Source organism: Tenrec ecaudatus, chromosome 17 (assembly GCF_050624435.1).
Source record: "Tenrec ecaudatus isolate mTenEca1 chromosome 17, mTenEca1.hap1, whole genome shotgun sequence".
NCBI classification, from domain to species: Eukaryota; Metazoa; Chordata; class Mammalia; order Afrosoricida; family Tenrecidae; genus Tenrec; species Tenrec ecaudatus.
Window position 1 is genome coordinate 49,951,158 of NC_134546.1, and position 20,808 is coordinate 49,971,965.

Below are 20,808 nucleotides of genomic sequence, written 5' to 3' on the forward strand. Positions count from 1 at the left end.
TAAATGTGAACAGGAAGTGAATCGGTCCAGTGAATATTAAACAATGCATTTAGAGTTACTTAGAATTATTGATAATGTTGATGACCATGGGAAGCCAAATAGGAAGTAAACTGAGTCCTGAGAGGAAGGTGTAGACAGACAACACAATCAAAAAGGAGGGTGAGTGGAGGTGAGCAGGTGACAGCTGGAGAGACACATAGCTGGAGGGTCCATAATATACTATTCTGTCCTCCTGTAATTGTCTGAAATGTAATGCTTTGCTGTTAAACTTTATTTCTTCATGTGTCTGCCTCTCCACCTGGTCCCTAAACACTGTCAATCCAGGAGCAGTCTTGGTCTTAGTCTGCGGCACCTAACACATAAGAGGCATTCAATAAGTATTTGTAGATTTTAGTGTGTGTGTGTGTGTATACACATCTTTTTCTGGATGACAAGTGCTCTGTGTCGGAGCACTGCTCACCCACATACAAGAGCACAACACAGCTTGTGTGACTTGTCGCCGAAAGACTGGAAAGGAGTGGCTTGTGTTCTTCCCCATGAATGAAAGCACAGTGAGCCTGCTCATCCACGCGGGAGAATTCATTGTTCTTGCCACCATATGCCAAGTGTTAATAACAACAACTGGAAGGTTGAAGTTCCCAGTTCCCTACAAGTCCCAGGATAGACAAGAAGTCGTGCAAAGTGAAGAAGATTACAGACACAGCAAGACCTGGAAGAGACCTTATGGCTTGCTTGGGCCAGACCCTAAAGACCTAATATTATTACACGGGTTCTGGGCTGCTTCTGTGAAAAGCTCTCATGTGGGGTGCATTTGCTTCCATGCTGATCAGAGCTCCCAGCCCCTTTACAACCCTCATGCACATTCCTAACAACTTCAAGATTGCCCAGGCCACAATGTATTCCATTTGGATTTCTTGCAGGATCTGATAGGGCAAAAAAAAAGCAGGAGCTTGGGAGACAAGCAGTTCAAGGTCAACTCGTTTCGATTCTAAATTCAAGTCATACACTGAATTGTTATCTGAAGAGTGGTTCTCAGTGGAGTTATTCAAGGAGGTCCATGGGTCCATGGGCTCTTCTGTGCTCTAGTGCCCCACTGCCCCTAACCCTAGCTAGAGGCTAAGACACACAGACCCCCTCGGTTAACCGTAAAACTCATATGCCTCCTATAATATGATTGGGAAACTCCAGAGGGTTAACTCTCATGCCTTTTTAATTTGGGGCCATGTGGCAAAGCCCCGGTAGGTAGGCCTGTTAGCTAACTGGACCGCTAACTGTAAGGTTGGTGGTTCAAACTTAGGAGCCCCTCTATGGGAGAAAGATGAGGCTGTCTGCTCCTGTAAATATTTCCAAAGCCTTGCTGTGAGTCCGAATGGACTCGATAGCAGTGGGTCTGCTTTTTTGTTGTTGTTGTTGTTGCTGTTACTGTGCACCTATGTATGAGTGTGTGACAAATAGGAGTCATGTAAAAACGAAATATACTCTGAGAGCAAGGTTTCCATTGTATTTATCGCATTTTCCCACATTAAATCTCTTTTCTACCTGGGCCTCTAATCATGTCTTCATGAAATCTACATGCAGCTCATTACCTCATACTAAACTATGCAAAAGGAAAAAGCAATTGGGGGAGAGGAAATAAGGGGGCGAGGAAGAAGGCAAATTGAGGAAATAAGGGAGCGAGGCAGAAGGCAAATTCTAAAAGACATGAGAAGTAGCAAATGGGAGCCAGTGGGATGAGGGAGGCAGGAGGTTTTCCATATGGTGCCTCCTGAAGAAGAGAATGTCGTGGGAGGGTCCGACAGGAACAAGACCCACAAGATAAGCAGCTGAAGAGGGAGGCAACAGGAGCGCAGAGTCCCGGGCATGGCCCTGCTTCTGCAGAAGCCTGTTAACCCAGCTTCTACTCTCTGCTCTTCCTCCAACTTGCTAGGTAGCCTCAAAGTTGTTTACCTGTTGTTTTCTCGATCCAGATTTCTCCCTCGATAAACAAGGTGTCAGCCATCTAGTTGACTTCGCAGAGCCATAGTGAGGAGCCAATGGACTACCTAGACTTCCAAACCGTTAAATTCCATATGTAATGCTCTCCTATCACCATGTCCTGTCATTTGTTAGTTTGTTGGACTGTGGTGGCTTGCATGTTGCCGGGATGTTGGAAGATCACTAAAATTTCAAACACCAGCAGGGACATCCACGGTGAACAGGTTTCAGGAGAGCTTTCAGCTTATGAGCAAACTCAGAAGAAGCAATAGGCAGTCCATTTCTGAGGGATCAGCAGCAGAACATTGTCTGATAAAGTGCCGGACGATGAGACCCTCTGGTTGGAAGGCACTCAAAATACAACGGGAGAAAAACTGCTTCCGCAAAGTAGAGTTGGGTGGCAGTCCCATAATCTCATGTCAACTTGAGGGCATCGAGAGTAAATGGGGTGGAGGTTAGCCTGTCAATCAGGTCACAGCTTGATGGGAGGGTGATCAAGATAAATGGCTCCCTGGTGGCCAGCCTCCCTCTCTCACTGTTTCACCTTCCCGTTGACAAGGCACACTGAGCCACACAGAGCCCTGCATCAGCCCTGTGATGCTTCCACTGCCAGTGGATCCACAAGATTTTTCACCCACCGGCCTGTGATCTTCCTGCATTCTGCATCATTGCATGTGGTTGTGTGAGTCTGAAGAGACATTTGTGGACTAGCATCGGACTTGTGGGCTATTCTCAGACTTATGGACTTGATCTGGACTGGACTGAGATGTTTTCTTGATACACAATTGCTCTTTCTGATACATATTTGAGTGTCTCTGCATTTGCTTCTCTAGTGGATCTGGCCTAACACCAGTTAAATTTCATGATGTGGATGGAGAAAACTTTAGGGACCTTCACTTGCTGATGGGGCTTGATTCAAAATGAGAAGGAACCGTTGCAAGCATCCAGTAAGAAGCGTGAGGTGGACAGACCCAGTGGCTGCAAGAATGGGTTCAAACATTACAATTGTGAGGATGGCACAGGACCAGGCAGTGTTTCACACTCACAGATAGGGTCACTATGGGTTATAGCTCACTCGATGCCGTGGAATATTTCCATTTTATGGTTTGTTCATTTTATGGGGAGTAAAAAACAAGTTCCATTTTATGGGGAGTAAAAAAACAAGTATTAGCTATCCAGCCATGTGCTGTCATTGTCTCTTCTTCTTCTCTTTCTATCTGCACCGTGCTTTCGATTCTCTTTGCAGCAGTATTTCACCCAGCATCTTCCCCCTCACTCTTACTGGATAAATTTGCCTCATTCTTCATGGAAAAGGGACAACCCGCCCCTTGACCTCTTGCCACAGCATCCACAAACTGCCTGTACTGCGTTCCTGCTGCATCCGTCCATCGTGTCACAATCGAGAGGTCACCCCCTTCCCGAAGAGGAAGGCCCTTTCCCCTGGACCCCACCTAAGTTCTCTCAGATTCTAGAGCCTCCATCTACTCCTCCCACAGGTTGGTGACCTGCCTTGCTGTTTGCTGCCTGTGCTGGGATAGCCTAGCTCTCTCTACAGAGGACTACCTGACGGCCCTCAAGACTTGAAGGACTGCCAGTGTCTCACAACTCTCTCATGGGAGTGAGTCGCACTGAGCCATTTGTACTGCTTTATAATTTAACTGTTCATTTTTGTATTATATATCAATCTGGTTATAACTTAAATGTTAATTTCTTGTATTATATATCCAGCTGTTTATAATTTAACTGTTAATTTCTTGTGTTATATATCTATCTTTATAAATATATATATAATTATTAGCAATCTGGTTTTATCTCTCTAGAGAACGCTGTCTAACACAGATGTGATAGTCTGTGTCTGTGAAGTCTTGGAATCTCTGTGGGAATGAGTCTACTCTGTCCTGTAGGGTGAACATGAGGTGGAATCCACTTGACAGAGTGGATTTGGTTTGGGTTTTACCCTTTCCAAATTGATCGAACTAGAATCCTGAGCACAAACTTTGACAGTCCCCTCCCTAGCCTTCCATATGTAGCTCCTCACCAAGTCCAGTTGGTTCTTCCCACTGACAATCTGGAAGCATCCTTCTTTGGTCTGCCCCCCACCCCCATCCTGGTTCTAGGCATCATCTAGTACTGCCTGGCTGGTTGTCTTTAATTTCTTCTAAAGCTTCTTTGGGATGCCAATATGACCAAGTACCTCCCTCCTGAGAGCATCTTTCAGGCCAACACTGCTCTTAGGATAATACAGAAATCCTGAACCAAGTCTCTAACTGAACTCACTTTGACCCTGCCCTCCTGAGGTCATTTCCTGCCACACCTACCGCTGCCAGAGCCCTCCCTACATTCCTTTTGAACCCCAAGCTCCTTATCATTGATGGGCTTGCCTCCAATAGCTCTCCAGATCTATTTTCCCCTTGCCATGTCTTCCCAAATCCTACTTATCCTCCAGTTCTCAGCCTGAGAACCACTTCCTCCAGGCCGCTCCCCACAGGCCCGGATCTGCTCAGGGCTCCCCGTACATCTCTCCCAGCACCTGTTCTTCTCCCTCGGGCACTGGCCACAATTGTGTCACCATGTGAACAGTTCTCTGATGTCATGGAGTCAGACTGAGAGAGACCCTAGGGTGCAGGGTCTATGCACAATAGAGCAGAACGCTGCCCAGTCTTGTACCAGGCTCCTAAGGAAAGCTGTACTTGAGTCCATTGTTGCAGACACTACGTCAATCCAGCTCACTGAGGTTCTTTCTCTTTTCCTGGTCATCTGCTTTCCCAAGCGCAATGTCCTCCTGTGGGAACTGATTTCACCGGCTTGGACATCTACACAAAGTGAAATGAAGTCTCGCCATCCTCAAGTCTCAGGGGCATCCTTGGTCTCCTTCTTTCAAGGCAGATTTGTTTCTTCATGGGGCCCTCCGTGGTTAACCGTTAATATTCTTCACCAACATCACAATTCAAAGACATCCATTTTCCTTCGGTCTTCCTTATTCACTCTTCAGCTTCCACCTGCATATGAGGTGATTGAAAAGACCACGGTTTGGGTCGGGCACATGCTAGTCCTCAAAGTGACACCTTGCTTCTTTACAGTGGTAAAGAAGACGTTTGCAGCATGTTTGTCCCATGTAACATGTCATTGGACTCCTTAGCTGCTGCTTCCAAGGGCACTAATTGGGGATTAAAGTAAAATTAAATCCTTGACTCTTGCTCTTTTCTCCATTTCTCATGATGCTGTTTAATTGGGACCATTGGAAAAATGTGTGTTTTCTTTATGTTGAGATCCAACACTTTCAGAAGGCTGTGATCTTTGATCATCGTCACTAAGTGCTTCAAGCCTCTTCCCTTTTGGCCGCAAGGCTGCATCTTCTGCAGATGGAGGATGACCTTATCTTCCGCGTAAGGTCATTGTTAATGACCTTCCTCCCACTCAGATGCCATACTCTTTTCATCCAGCCCAGCTTCTCTGATGATTTCCTCGGCGTTCACATGGAAGAAGTAGAGTATAAGGACACAACCCTACCGCACACCTTTCTTGATTTTAAACCATGCAGCCTCTTTCTTGTTCTGTGTGCTTCTTCCACATGAACATAGTAAAATGCTCCGGTGTTCCGTGTCTTCGTAATGCTTGTTATGATCCACGCAGTCGAGTGCTGTGACCGCGCAGCGGTGAGGACCTGCAGTGAGTGACGACCTGAAGAAAGAGTGGCCAGTGGACTGATGAGCCGAAGGCAAGTTTTATTTCCAAAGCACAGCTTTATTTATTTGTTTGTTTATTACTTACATCATTTTATTGGGGGCTCATACAACCCTTATCACAATCCATCCATCCATTGTGTCGAGCATATTTGTACATTGGTTGCCATCATCATTCTCAAAACATTTGCTTTCTACTTGAGCCCTTGGTTTCAGCTCCTCATCCCCTCCCCCCTCATGAACCCTTGATAATTTATAAATTATTATTATGTTGCCATATCTTACACTGCCCGTGACATCTCCCCAAAGTACAGCTTTACATATTAATGAGGCAAGGGTGCATAGCGCACAGAGCCACAACAGCATCGTGATAAAAGTGCTCTAAGCACAAGCAATTCCTGGGGACTAATCTTGTCTTAACAAGTGTAGCTGTGTCCCAGCGTACTCAGTGCATCTCGGAATGTGGGAAAACACCCTAAGGACACATGTCTCCAAGCACCACAGAGAGTCAGCGACTCTCTATAGCGTGCCTTTCCCTAATCAATAAAACACAAGTAGACCTCTGCCACAAGTTCTCGGTTTTCAACCCAAATTCATTTATACAGTCAATGTTATCCTTCGGGCCACGTCCGCTTCAGAATCTAGCTTGAATGTCCGGGGCTTGCCGTCAATGTATTGCTGCAACTATTTCCTGAATGATCTTCAAGACAATTTCAAGTGCATGTGAGATCAATGACGTTGTTCAATATTTTCCACACTCACCGGTGTGATTGTAAATTGCATGAGATCAGGGACCACGCCTCCTTTATTCACTGGGATCTACAGAGGAAATTCAGGCAGGACTTGTCAAGTGAAAGAGCACGTGGGGAGCGGGGGTGGGGTTAGAAAGAGACAGGCCCGCCGTGCGCTGACAAGGAGGATGGGAAGGCAGAATAAGAGCGTGATAGAGAGACTCGCCACCTTGGTGGGTCTGGGAGGGCTATGAAATCACCAGACTCGGCAACGGGGAGTGGCAGATGCGCAGAAACCCCTGTCTTCCAGATGAGAACAGACAGGGACTCCTCCCTGCAGTCTGACAGCCTGGCTCATTGGAGGGACCTCCGTGGTGGGGTGGCACCAGGGGTAGGGTGGAATCCCTCGGAACCACCTCACCTCCACCGTCTACTGACACTTTCTGATGGCCAGCTCATTAGCCTTAGCAGGTAAGACAAGGACAGAGCACGGGCAGGGCTGGAGCAGCCGAAGATTTCCTTGCATTCTCTCTCCCTTTCTGGCCCTGGCTGGACATATTGGAAACATCTCATCTCCCAGCTTTCCTGTGTGTGGTCTGTCGAGGCCTACTCTTATGGAGACATAATCCTCCCTACTGGTGGTCCTTGCTGAGCGTGGGAGCATGAACCAGTGTCTGAGGAATACCTGGGCCTGTACCTTGAAGCCCAGCCCTGGTGAGGGAGGGGGACCGAGGATGAGCAAGCAGGCACTCAGCCTTTCTCCCCCTGGTTCCTGGTGCCTCCTGTGGACCACAGGAAGAACAAAAGCATCTCAATGCTCCTCAGGTGAGGTGCACATCCTCCATATCCCCCTCCCTTTCATGGCAGACCCTCAGGGACGCCGAGCAGGGGTGTCCCTCAGCCTCCTCTCTCTAATTGAATGTCCACAGTCCTTGGCCTGTCAGAACCCAGGGCACCAGACTTAGAGGTCGTATGCCACTCAACCATCTAGTGGAAATGTCTAATGTGACAATGTGACAGAGCCTGCCCCAGACGTGGATGCAAGGGATTTGGGTTCTAGGCCCCGCTCCTCCAGCTTTCAGCCTTTGGAGTTCAGTTTCCTCGCCTGCAGAGCAGCAACCAGATGCTTCTGCTCTGCTCTGCCCTGCCCGCAGAATGGCTCTGAGGTGCGCAGAAGATGGCCGAGTGAGGCCTTGCACACCAGTGGGCTGGGCCAGCTGGCAGGACTGGCTGCTTCCCTGGAGCCCGTTCACTGAGGCGAGGTCATCAATCACCCCTGCAGAGTTCGCGGAGGAGGGATGGACTGGCACCATGCCTGCTTCCTGCTGCCTTTCCAGAGTCAGCCTGGAGCCCTGTCCCTGAAGCGCAGAATGAAGGAGGGCGCAGTGAGCTGACCCAAGGGCGTGCTGTGTCATCAGGCAGAGGCAGGGAGCCCAAAGAAGAGGGAAAGAGATGCTGGGGTGCAGATCTGACCAGCGGCTGGGGATTTTCCAAAGCTTTCCCCCCAGTGGCTTTCTCAGCATGTCCAGGGAGGAACAGGGATCTGGGAGAGAATTCAGAGCCCCCAGACTCAGATCCAGTGGAGAGAGAGAGACAAGAGAGATCAGAGGACTCAGGGAGCCCTTCCAAGCTGCCTCTGGAGCAGTTCAATCCCCATCCTGAGGATCTCTGTGTCCCTCACCAGGCCACTCGCCTTGTTCTTTTGGGAGTGGACATGCTTGTCGACAGACGTCCAAATCTGTGCTTTCTCCGGCAGACCCTCTTCAAGAGCTAGGAGTGACTCTGTCTCCAAGCTCTCTCCTACCACAAGCCCCCATCTGCTCTCCTCTGGGGCAATCACAAGTGGCAGAGACAGAAAAACAAGCCTCTGATCTCCAGGAGCCTTATTCCAGCGGATGGAGACAGAGCACCAGTAAGCATACAAAACAGATCACGTGCCAGGGGGAAATGCTAAGAGCGAATAAAGCAAGGCATGAAAGATAGATTGAGTTGGGCTGGTGGTCCCGAGGAGGATTCAAGAGCCTGAGTTGGGTTCTAGTAGCAGCTCAAGGAGAGAGGAGGTTTCCTGGACGAGCTGCTAACATTAGGGATGGAAAGGAGTGGTGGAACGCAGAAGTTGTTTTGTAGCTAGTGCCGATTTAATTTCCTGGTAATCAAGTGAGGGCTAAGAACAAGAGCCGCAAAGATGACTCCAGGTTTCGAGGCAGAGTAACATCTCCCTGAACGGCACACAGAGCAGAGCTGATACCTCTGGGTGTGCGTCCCTGCACGGGCTCAAGAAAAGGCTGCGGTTACCTGGAACCACGAGCCTCCCAGTCTCAGACAATAAACGCTTTCACCCATCCTCAAGACACTCCTCAGAGACCACCTAATCCAGACTGCCTGCCCTGTGCCCCTCCGCAGCCCTCCAGGCAGGGACCACTCACCAGTGCTGTGCTAGAAAGTGTTTAACAACCAGCAATAGATGAGCGGGGCAGGGAAGCAGACCGAAGTGTAGTATCTGCCCAGTTCTGGGAGCCCTGGTGGTGTAGTGGTTATGCATTGGGCTGTGATCGGCATGGCCGGCAGTTCGAAACCACCAGCAGCTCCTTGGGCAAAAGACTGGGTTTTCTACTCCCATGAATAGTTATCGTCCCAGAAACCCGCAGGGGTCGCTAGGAGTCGGCACTAACTTGACGGCAGTGAGCATGTGCCTATTTCCGTGGAGCAAATACAGCCACCGATTTCAATGGGAAATCGTACTCACAACGGTCCTGAAACTCGACCAAGTGCTGCTGAAAGAAAGGAGCCCTGGTGGTGCAGTGTGTTACACGTTGGGCTGCTGACGAAAACGTCAGCAGTTCAAAACTGCCCGCCATTCCCCGGAGGAAGGTGGGGAGCGGTGCTATTGGGTCGCTATCAGGGACGCTGTAATGGGGCATCCACTCCGTGGCGGGAAGTTTGGTTTTGAGAGTTTGGCGCCTGCAAACCAGTATAGGTGGGTTCCAGTTTTCCATGACCCACCTCCCTCTTGGTGAAGATCTACTCTGGCAGAAAGCCTGACGCAGTCAGCCAGGACCTAGCCCTCCTTTCTTAGAACCATGGCCGTGGGAATTTTTTCCCCAACAGGCTCCTACTGAAATCTTATCACCTAAATAAAGCAAGCCCTCCCTTGTCCCTCGGCAGGAATAGGGGTTCAGACAGGGAAAGCTAAAAGGACATGCTGCTTTGTGATGTGGTGGTCAAATGCTTGGCGCCTACTATATAGAAGGGGATGATACCCATAAAGGTGCCAGAGATCCACAGGCAGCATTTCTGGGCCTTCATGTGACTGTGCTCCGAGCACAGCAGAGAAAAGGGACATGGTGTGGAGCGCAGGGCTGGGGCTCCCTTGGAGCGCCTTCTCTTGCCACAAATGGTGGAGACGTCTGGAGAAGCAGACGGGGCTGAGCGAGACTCTGTTCCTCCTGTTGAAGATGATCGCCGTGGTTGAGATAGAAATTGGCATCGTTGTAGATTCAGAAACCAAACACCTCCAAAGATGGGATGACCCCGACTTCCCCTGAGGGGAACATGTGATCTGCTTTCTCAATGCCTTTCTAGGGGCGATGAGCCCGCTTGATGACACTGTACTAGTTGAATCCCATGCGAAGCTGCCTGTCATCTCTACAGCAGTCCTGCAGGGATTGCCACTTCTATATGAGCCCCCGAGGACTTGGTGCTACATCTAGACAGCTGCCGAGGGAGAACTAGAACCCTTTATGAGCCCCGTGACCCCAGCTGTCCCCTCTCGGATCGTTGAGCCCTCTTGCATGTTCAGAGCCCGAAATTAATGATCACTTTGGCAGAGATTAATGCTTGTGTCTATCCAATGCTCCCATCCCATTTTTCCTGGATGGAGACAGTTAAGACATAGTCTGTCTTCCTACTCCATCAAATAGCAGTAGGAAGTACTCCATCATGGTCAACAATGCAGCATTCTCTCACAGCCCCTCTCAGGCCAGTTTCCTAGGTTTGAGAAGCTATATTATTGGTTGGATCACACCTGCATTAGATGGTCAGGCTCCTTACTGGGTAGCAGGTGTAAGAGCCAGTCCATAAATTGCCTCGTTCCCACTTTCTCTCTGCTTCAGATCAGCAAGGCTCCCGAAAGCAGCTGTTTCTAGAGCTTAAGTTCCTGCATGGGGTTCTCAACTTAGAGAACCAGCTCATGATGGACAGGCAGTGTGAGTATGAAACAAACTGTGTTATACTCTGTTACACTGTGTTACACAGTTTGGGGCTGTTTGTTACCACACTGTAACCCAATCTATCCTGACTGATAATGCTGGTCACGCGGGTCAAGGAAGCCCTGATTGGGACATTTGCAAACAAAGGACCAAGGAAGTTCATTTCTTTGGGCAAATGTAAAGTTCTAGTGAAGAAGGAAACAGATGCAGAGAGTGAACCAAGAAAAGAAGGGAAGGGCAAAGCCTTAGAGTCAATAGTTCCAGTTCCTTAGGTCAATTTCCATCTCAGCCCTTACTGTGCCTTGGTTGTCCCGAAGAATATTCCTTATTGTTTAAGCTAGTTTAAGTTGGATTTCTGTCTCCTTACAAATGGAAAATCCCTGCTTTGTACATTCCATTTTACAGAAGAAGTCACTGAGGCCCAGAGAATGGACAGGCTAAGCCTGGATGCTCAGGGCTCTTTGAGACAGCACTAAGACTTTACCTGACGTCGCCCGATGCACTTCCCCCTTCCGCAGCCAGAGGGCGCGTACTGGGTACTGGAGGGATGCTGGGAGTTTAGCTGGCTCCTGAGCCAAAAGGAAATCACAGAATTTGCAGTAAAAGACACCAAACTATAGAAAAGCCTAGAATATCAAGATGCTGAGAGACTGAATCATAGGATAATTCCCCCAAATCATTTTGTTTTCTTTTTTCCCCGAATACTTAAATCATGGCAGGAAGCTTCAAAAAGTTCCTAGGGGGGAAAAAGGACTTATTCCATGAATTTTTTGAAGTCTCCTCATCTGTCCTTGCCTTGGTCTCCTAGTGTCGTTATAACAAAATGCCCCAAGTGAATGGCTTTAATGAATTTTGTCACAGTGGGTGAGGCCCGAAGTCCCAATTCAGGTGCTAGTTGTCAGGCAAGATGCTTTCTGACCCTTTCTAGCTAGAAATCCTTGTTTGTTTCCATTTAGGCTCCTTGGCTCCTTAATGGCCTCCATGTGAGATCAGTCTTTCTATTGGTGCTTTTTTGCTTCTGTGCCTAATCTGCTCTTTATGTCTCTAATGTGGTTGGCTTAAAACACATACTTACACTGCTGCAGCCTCATTAAAATAACAGAGTTCCCAGTGGGATTAATAATTGTTCCCAAGTGGGATTAATAATTGTTTCTATGGATTGTTGTTTCCCAACAGAACGAAACACTGCCCTGTCCAACGCCGTCCCCACGATTGTGCCTGGGCTTGAGCCGATTGTTGCAGCCACTGTGTCTGTCCATCTCCTTGAGGGCCTGCCTCTTTTTCGCTGCCCTCTGCTTTACTGAACATGTCCTTTTCCAGAGACTGGTCTCTCCCGAGAACATGCCCAAAGAATGTCAGACAAAATCTCACTGTCCTTGCCTCAAGGAGCACTCTGGCTGTCCTTCTTCCAAGACAGATCGGTTTGTCCTTTTAAAAGTCCAGAGTATTTCCCATATTCTTCTCTAGAACCACAATTCAAATGCATAAATCTCTCTATGAATAAGATGATTAAAATAATCATCTATTTGGGTGAAATGGAAATCCACTTGAGAGAAGAGAAATCAGAAGTGCAGTGAGGGGTGAACTATTGGGAAAAAGGGCGGGTGGTGAGAGACTTAAGCAGTTGAATACAAAGTGGGAGATCTGAAACGGGCTTGCAGCCACAAAAACAGAGGTTAGGATTCCCAGGCCGTACTACGGAGGCCACAACTCAATCCACAGCAATCAGCACAATTCTGCAAACTGAAATAGTTTGGAAAATTCGAACAAAGAAAGGAAAAATCCATGAAATCTCATTACTCAAAAAGAAAGTTTAATCATATGCTAGGTTTCTTAATCCAGAAATTTCTTCATCTCTACACTTATCACCATCTATGAATTGATTCAATGTTACATAAATGGGATCATATTATATCTGATAGAGCATGTGGTTATGAAAATTTACCGATATGTCATCACTAGTTTCTAGGTCATTTTTGATGGCTAGGTGGCTAGTGGTTATGCGGCTGCTAAACCACAAGAACAGCAGTTCGAAACCACTAGCCATTCTGAGGGAGAAACACGAGGCTTTCTGAACCCTTATGCCTAGTTAAAAGGAAGCCCAGTCAAGAGTTTGATGACCAGTGCATCGGAAATTAAAGACCAGGAAGAAGTGAGATTATGATGTGTAATTCTCTCATTTCAGGCTTTTGACTTATATATCCAAGTCTTCTTTGGTTCCCCAAACAAACTACAATTTTCCAGTAAATAAAATGCAGAGCTCTAACAGTACGTGTTCCATCATTTATGATTCTGTTATAGTGAGAAAGATTTTTTCATCCTTCTGCTTAGTGAGTGCGAAAGAATAACATTTATTTGACACACTCATTTTGTAATCTGCCAATATATTGGAGGAAGGGGAGGGTATTCTTTTGATCCGTTTTCAATTGATCGGGATGAGTTTTCCAGCTAGACAGTTACATTTGCTGCAAATAGTAATCACTTTCTCCTTCTTGCCAAATAATTTTGTTTTCTTCCCAGGAGCACCTCCACGAGTTTGACATCTGATTTCCAGGCATCGGCTGTTGCCGGATCAGCGAAGAGCGGTGGCGGTGACCGTGGCCGTGGCCGGAGTGCTGGGCTTGCCCAGAACTTTCAGGAAAAGGTTGCCAATGGCCGCGATGCAGGCTGCGGGCTGGCGCGGGGAGAGCGGTGGGTGTTCTCGGGAGGAAGCGGTCTCGGCAGGGAGCGCTGGGGAAGACAATGCCCGGAGGGCCCAGGGGGGCTGCCCAGCCCCCTCCCGCCGCCCACGGCCCGGGCGGGGGGCCCGCGCTTCCGCTTGAACGGCGTCCAGCTGCCTCGCCTTTAAGATGCCGGTGCGGCCGCCGCTCCGCTCCGCATCCCCTCGCGGCCGGCCGCCCGCCCGGGCTCGCCCGCGCCTCCGGGGCGCTGACTCAGCCGCAGCCCGCCCGCCCGCCCGCCCGGTCGGGCCTGGGCGGCCGCCGGCCAGCGACCCGTGGGCCCCGCAGGCTCGGCGCCGGGCCGCTCCAGGTGAGGGCTGCGGAGCTCCCGGGACCCGCCGCCGCGGCGCCTGCGGGCTGGGGCGCAGCCCGGCCCCGGCCCCCGGAGCGGACGCGCCGCCCTGGGCGGAGCTGTGCTCGCTGAGGTCCGGCCGAGCCCCGCTGCGACCACGAGGGGACCTGCGTGGACCCCTGGGCCAGGACCCTTCGCCGCAGTGCCGTGACCCCGTCCACGGAAGGCTGGACCGCGCGGGCAGGTAACTGCAGCCCCGGGCTGCCTGGGGAACAGCTGCGCCCGCGCCGGCTGGCAGCACCCCGATAACTGCGGGCGCAGATACCCAAGAGCCGGGGGCGAAGCAGGTGGTCGGGCTGTGGTTGGGGGCAGTGGTTTAACTGAGCCACATGGCCTCTCCCATTTGGGGCCGTGGCCTTCTGCATTGAGGCGGATTGCAACGGCGTCAAACTTAGAAATTCCTTGCAGCCAAGTTCAGTGCCTGAAACGGAGCCTCTTGCAGACCCGACGCGTCCGAAGTTTGGCACTTGGCCGGGGCGCCTCGGAAGCGGGGCGCCACTGAGCAGTTTCTTTTAACCCATGCCCAGCCGCCAGAACTCGTTGAAAGAAGCACTTTCCTATTTGAGAGGCTCCCTAGGCCAAAGCCAACCGTGTGATCTATTCCCCTCTCCCCAAAGCGCGAACCAGCCTGATGCCTCCCTGGTCTCAGAGCGAGGGCAAGAGACAACTTATCTCTCACTCTCGGGATAGGCGCTCTTGTAGCGTGGTCCTCTCCGAAGACCCCCGAGAGATTTGGAAAGCAGCCCCCCTGGGGAGGCAGCCCACCCCTGACGCCCTTTCTCGGCTCCCGAAGGGTGGGAGATGACTTAAGGGTGGGTGGGCCTGGGGGACCCTGAACGGCCTTGACCATGTCCCAGGTGTGGCCTTCCAGGGGACGACCTTGGGCCAGCAGGAGGTTGAGGACTGCTCTGCTGGGGGTGCAAAGGGAAGATAGTGGGGAGAGGGAGTTGGGGGGGGGGCTGATCACATCCGAGGCCCGTTTTCATCAGAGAAAGCAAAGAAGGGGCAGTGTTCATAGTGTGTTCAGTAAAAGGTGAAGAAACGTCACCGCATGTTTTGAGCGTCCTTACGGTAAAATTATCGAAAAGATGGATACCAGCCCGGGACGGGCGCGCCAATTCAGTGCTTGCCCTAAGTGCGGTTTTCCACGAACGCCCATGGTCGCTTGCGGCTAAAGTAGCATAGACCAAATTTTGCTCTGTGTGGGTGGTGAAGGTCACAGTTGAAGCAACTTCTGGGGAACGTTTCTTAATGGCAGCCATTTGTTAGAAGCTTAATCCAATATTCTGATATTTTGTCGAATGGGTTTTTATGAAGAGTCCCTATTGCCTCCAGGGAAGGTTCTGGAAAGGAAAGGCTGTCAAAATGGACCAGGGGGTTAATGTTCTCATAATTAAAGGTCACAGTGGAGCAGATAAAGATGTGCCCATGGACCTGGTGGGTGGGGGGATGGAAGGAAATTTTGTCACGCCCCCCCCTGCACCCTTCACTGAGAGAGGGTCCATGTTAACCCACGTCTGCAGGCAGGTTCTTTTCCATCATGGTGTGGGCTTACCTGAGCATCCATCCAGCAAACTGGAGTACCTGGCTGGACACTGTCTTCCTCTCTTAAGTCATAGTATTGATTGAGTAAATTAAAGAGTAATTGCTGGAAATTGGTACTCAAGTCTCCTGTATTTTCCTCCCCACGTAAATGAGGCTCTTGAGATGAAATGGAATCATCTTGATTTGTGGTTTTGGTGAATCTTCAAAGTGGGTTTAGAGCACCATAAAGCCAAGCAGCCAGTGATCCTAGAATGACCTCCAGAATTGGATTTAGCTAATGCTACATTCCCGAGGATAGCTCAGCATCTTTTTCGTATCCACTGGGGATGCAGGGGCAGGGAGGTGGTGTGTAAGTAGAAGCTTGCCTTGGGAAACTGCTCTCAGATCTGCACACACACACACACACACACAGTTTATGGGGATGCATTGTTCATCCATTTCACGGGATCTTTGCATTAATATGTTCTCATTCCAAATCATGACCTTTCCAATCACATTTTCCAGGTGTATTTATTATTTTCTGGTGATGCTCAAGTCATGGGCTGCCTCAGCGAAGTGTGGAAGATCGTAGGAGCACTCTGGCGGTCTGATGTTCAAGATGTACATTGTAAGGAAACACAGTAAGGGTAGAAGAAGAGTTAAGAGTTCTGTTTTGTCTTGTAAATCGTGTTAGCCTCAATTAGTCTGAAGAGGGGGAAAAAGTTAAACTTGAAGTTCCAGAACTGCTTCAAAGTATCCTTTAGAAAACTGCGTCTCCCTCTAGTTGATTTCCCTAGAGTGTTGCTGGAAGGTGGAAGAGCCATTGTGAATACATGCCCTTGCTTCTCATCTGCTTCAGCCAATATTTACACTGCCCGGCGGTGCGCTCGGCCGAGACTCCAAACCGCCGCAGCAGCAAGGTGGTTTGCGGCTACTCTGGTTCAAATTCCACACGAGTTCCACAGCTTACAGGGCAACTGAGATGGTATCAAGGAAAAGGTCCATAAATTATCCTGTCTGGCCACGACCGAAAGAACGTGTTTCTAAAGTTGACAGATTTCCAAGACTCAGGGCAATGTTCTAATAAGTTCTGATGTGCAGGCAGGGCCGAAAGGGCTCCGAATTTTGGCAGTGAAGGCTCTGGATCTGGTCCAGGTCAGTGAATATTTGTGATAAATATTTGGAATTCACTCTTGATGGCGTCAATATTTTCAAGTGTCTGTAACTGTCTGGGACAGAACTACTCCTGCGATCAGAGAACTGGAGTGTCTAAATGAACGTTTCCTCCCGAGGAAGGATCAGCCCTGTAACATCAGTTGTCTGTGGAAACACACACGCTGGCGTTGGCATCTGTCAGAGCGGTAGTTGCGTCCTGTCTCGGCCACAAAGCAGATGACGGCACCCAGTGACTGGGGGGGTGGGGGGGGGGGACGGGGCGGTCATTTCTCTCCTCTGTGAAACCCGGGGAACATCCCTCGCTCAAGTTGGGGCCATTTCTGAAGCCCGCCTTTTATGCCAAGCACTTTCTATATCCTGTCATTTCGATCTCAGAGTCACAGTTACGAGCCCCACTTCTCAGATGAGAAAACTAATGATCTGAGAAGCAACTCAAATCATGCAAATCTAATTCAGGGACAAACCTGGGAGAGCCCAGGTTCTGCTTGCCTGTTAAATTGTGTCTATCACACGAGGTTGCTTAAAGGAACAAGTGCTTGGTTTACAGTCGTCATCGAAGAGAAAAATGCAGCTGGTCTTTAACCGTGATGCCCAGCTGGTTCCATTTTGCGAGGATTGGATGGAAGGAGCTCGTTTGTGGTCATGGCCCCAGGGAGTTCTTTGTAAATGCTTGCGGCTACAATCGCCTATCTTCTGAATGCTCCTTGCTCCTTCTGAGCGTTAGTTTCCTCCATTTATACACAGGGGAACACTTGCCTCTTGCTGGGTTGTTGCCTGAGAGGTGATGACGTCGGTAAGACAGGGTGGCTTCCAGGAGGCCTTTTGCACACGGAGTCCTTGTCAACCCTTCCTCCTCCGTTTCTTCCTGTCACTTCAATGTGCATGTTGATGCCCGATTGATTTCTTCTGTTGCTGCTGGTCATCCCACGGGGGTACCTTCTGTGTCCCAGGGATGCTCCAAGAACCTCTCGACATGGAGTCACTGCTGTCTCACAGCAACTCTGTAGGACACGGGTGAGCTGCCCCTGGGGGCTTCTGAGACTGTTTACGGAGCAGGAAAGCCCCTTCTGACTCTGGAGGAGGGCTGGTGGTTTCAAACTGCTGACCTTTCTGTTAGCAGCCCCACTCGTTACCACGATACCTCAAATCCTCCCCAGGCAGATCCCACCCTCCTTCCTCCCCATTGAAGTGTATTCCATCGGGCGCTCAGACCACAGAGGGTGAGAGATCAGGTTGGGATACCTAATCCCACAGTCCCCAGCGCCGACTGATGGATCTTTAAGCCTCAGGCCTCTTGCCGACCCTATCTGGCACAGGCGCCATCTTCATCGACCCAGCAGATTTAGCTCAGACTTGGCCCAGGCCTGCTTCGCCTCACCCTCAAGGGTTTGCCACTCAAATGGGGGGTGGGGGGGAGAGAAAAGACATTTCCACTTAGACTCTGCTCCTTGGACTTTCCCATAGAGGATGCCTGTTTCTGAATGACTGGCCACAAGGCAAACATTTTATGTTCCCGCCATTGATTCATCTCCTGCCACGTGGTGGTGGTGGTGATGGTATAGAGCTGTGCTCCAGAGGATTGTCAGGGCTCTCAGAAGCAGAACTCCAGGTCTGTTTTTTTCAGGCACCTCTGGGTGAGTTCAAACCACCAAGCTCTTGAGTAGCTGAGGATTTAACCACTTGTGCCTCCCAGGGATTCCAAACATTTTGTCTTCACTGTTTATGTTTCGTATTCATGGTAATGTTGTATCGTTTCATCATATGTCTTCAATATAAAGCGAAGCATTCCCTCTACCACCACTACTCAGGGAGGACGTGCCCTATTGTCCTGAGTTCCAGCTGCTGCCCCTCCTGTGGCTCGGGCCCTGGTATAGGAAGCCTGGTCCTGGGCCATCTGTGTCTTTCTTCTCTAGCATCTCACTCTGTATGCCATGCCCAGTAGGACCCTGCAGATTCCAAAGCAGTCTTGCAGTTATGCCCATGAGTGGTCGAAAGTAAACCCTAGTTCCCCTCGAGATAGGAGCAAGGCAGGTGAACACAGGCAATCAGCCATCGCTGCTGCATTTCAGGCCCGTGGCAGACCTTGGTGACTGAAATGCAGTGTTCTTTCCATGCAGATGAACATGAACAAGACTTTGCATGCTTCACGGGGCCACAACAAATTGACCAGTGTGGGCAGGCATGATGGACCTACGAGAGGACAATGGGAGCATACTGAGGGGTCTTAAGCTAGAGGAGTAATCTGATGTCAAAACCCTGAAAGTATTCCCCCGTGCCTCCATGTCAACCTCTCACCCCGTCCCTTGCCCTTCCTATAAGCCAGAGGAGCGCAGCAGCCCAAGCCTTCCCAAGACAAGCCCTGCAGATCACATGCTGTGGGACCCCCCAGTGGTCGGGATGCAGTGCTGCCTCTAAGCCAGGAAGAGAACCTGGTGCCTTCCCCTGGCTGCCAGCCCGGGGTGACCTGGAGGACGAGGACATCCAAGGGGCTGAGACAGACTTGACCCCTTGGTGTCTGAGAAGGCACAGGCAGGGCCAATCAAGGACTGTGGCCCCATGCAGGAAGCAGCACCCACTCCGGGTCCCTGGCGGGCTCGCGGGCTCGCAGGCTTCAGCTCTCCCTTGTATTCGCTGATGCTGCCAGGAGGCACTCTGCATCATGCGGCCCGTTGACTTGGCACACGGACACTCTGGACTCGACTCCCTCGCAGTGACCCGAGTTCCAGCAGTCACGGTCAGAATGCACCGTAAGTCAGTGGCCATCACAGCACGGCTGCGTGGGCCCCAGGCACCATACGGATGTGTTTGTTCTCAGCGCCTGCCGGAGGTTAGAGAAGGGCTGTGCTGCCTTCAGCAAACGGAGCTGTGAAGTTGGCTGCTTCCCTCCACATCGACTTCTCTGAGTGGACACAGGCATACGTGTTAAGAAATCGATAATTCCCCGATCGAAGTATTTTTAAGAAAGCTAAATCTCCTAAAGTGGACCTTCTTGTTCAGCAATTCCTCTGTGAGTACTTCTTAGAAAGACAATGGGTGTCTCGGTTACTGTGGGGAGGGCAGATGTGCAGGGCTCCAAAGATCAGGCTGGCATCTCGAATTCAACTCTGCATTGAACCCCACCCTAACCCACTCAGAAGAGGTGAGTCCAGAGACAGTGCACCTGTCTCCTAAGGATACCTGCAGCCAAAGGCCTTTCATGTAAGTCTTAACCGGGCTTGCAAGACAAAGGGGCCCCTCTGAGAGGCAGGGGTGGCCAGGGATGGCGGTCAGTAGAGGAAGGTGTGTCCTGCACTGGCTTGGTAGCCACAGTGGTGGCAGATGCAGAAGCCTCTGCTTCCACAACCAGTGCCTTCAAGATCGTGAAATAGTGGAGTATTCTAGACCTAGAGGAATCCTAAGGGCCTCTCTTTGCCGAATTCCCCTGACCTGGTGTCACATCTTACCTGTACTCCTTGCCAGGTGTCTGACCACTGGGCAGCGATCACCCCACCCATGCTCGGGGCCACCATGTCCATCACAGCAGGAGATCTAGATTGTTGTTCTCTTCAGTTTGGGCAAAGGGGCCCTGAGGTTCGGTGCCTGGCTGCTAACTGAGAGGTTGGTGCTTAGACACCCCCAGTCGCTCCCTGGGAGAGAAGGAGGCAGTCTGCTTCCATCACCTCTTGCAGCCTTGGAAACCACGCAGGGCCGCTCTGCTTTGCCCTCTAAGCTGGAGTGGACTCAAGGGCAGTGGAATGGGAGAGAGAAGTTTGGGGAGGAGTTTGCAGAGGAGACTATGTGTCATTTAGAAGTGTGTGTGTGTATGTGTGTGTGTGTGTGTGTGTGTGTGTGTACTAAATCAGGCCGTGAGGCTATGATTCACAATGTCAGGATACAGCAAAGAAATTCTCAAAGGCTCCTTTGGAAGGCTCGTTTTAAACTGCAGACTCTGGGGCGTTGACCCTGAAGCCCTGGAATCAGAATTCCCAGGGAACCGCGCTGGGAATGGGCATTTCAAAATAACCCAGGAGACAGATAAGTGAGCACTCGACACCGGGGACGGGAGACGCCGGCCTGGCTTGAAGAAAGGAGCGCAGTTTCAGCACTTGCCAGATTTAAACTCCGAATCCCCCAAAGTCCACAGCTCATTCAGTCTGGGCAGAAAAACGGAATGCCCTCTTTCTCCTTCTGGACCTGCAGACGTGCTGTAACTCCCACATCCAGCCTCACGCAAGGGCATTGCTCGAGTCTTCTGTCTCCATAAAGTCACGACAGGGATGGCGGTCAGCCCGGCCCGGCCCGAGGCCAGAGCTGGGCGGTCCAGGCTGACTTGTCCCCAGTCTTCATGGGGGCAGCCTTGCAGAAACACAGAAGGATGAACCACAAACCTTCCCTGCAAAGCCACCACTGCGTCCTGGCATCTGTCTCGGGTAATCCTCCTTTCAGCCTTTCCAACTCCTT

General features: G+C 50.5%; 1 protein-coding gene across 2 annotated transcripts in view; it reads left to right on the plus strand.

Moving 5' to 3' along the window:
* Positions 1 to 13,573: 13,573 nt before the first annotated feature.
* CTXND1 (cortexin domain containing 1) overlaps positions 13,574 to 20,808 on the plus strand; it is a 71,761-nt gene continuing 64,526 nt past the window's right edge. The window contains exon 1 of one of the 2 annotated variants that reach the window (XM_075535441.1): positions 13,574 to 13,852. The gene's annotated coding sequence lies outside the window, so the exon portion shown is untranslated. Of the gene's footprint in view, positions 13,853 to 20,407; positions 20,778 to 20,808 lie in introns of those variants that run through there. The other variant, XM_075535442.1, reaches the window with a different exon arrangement.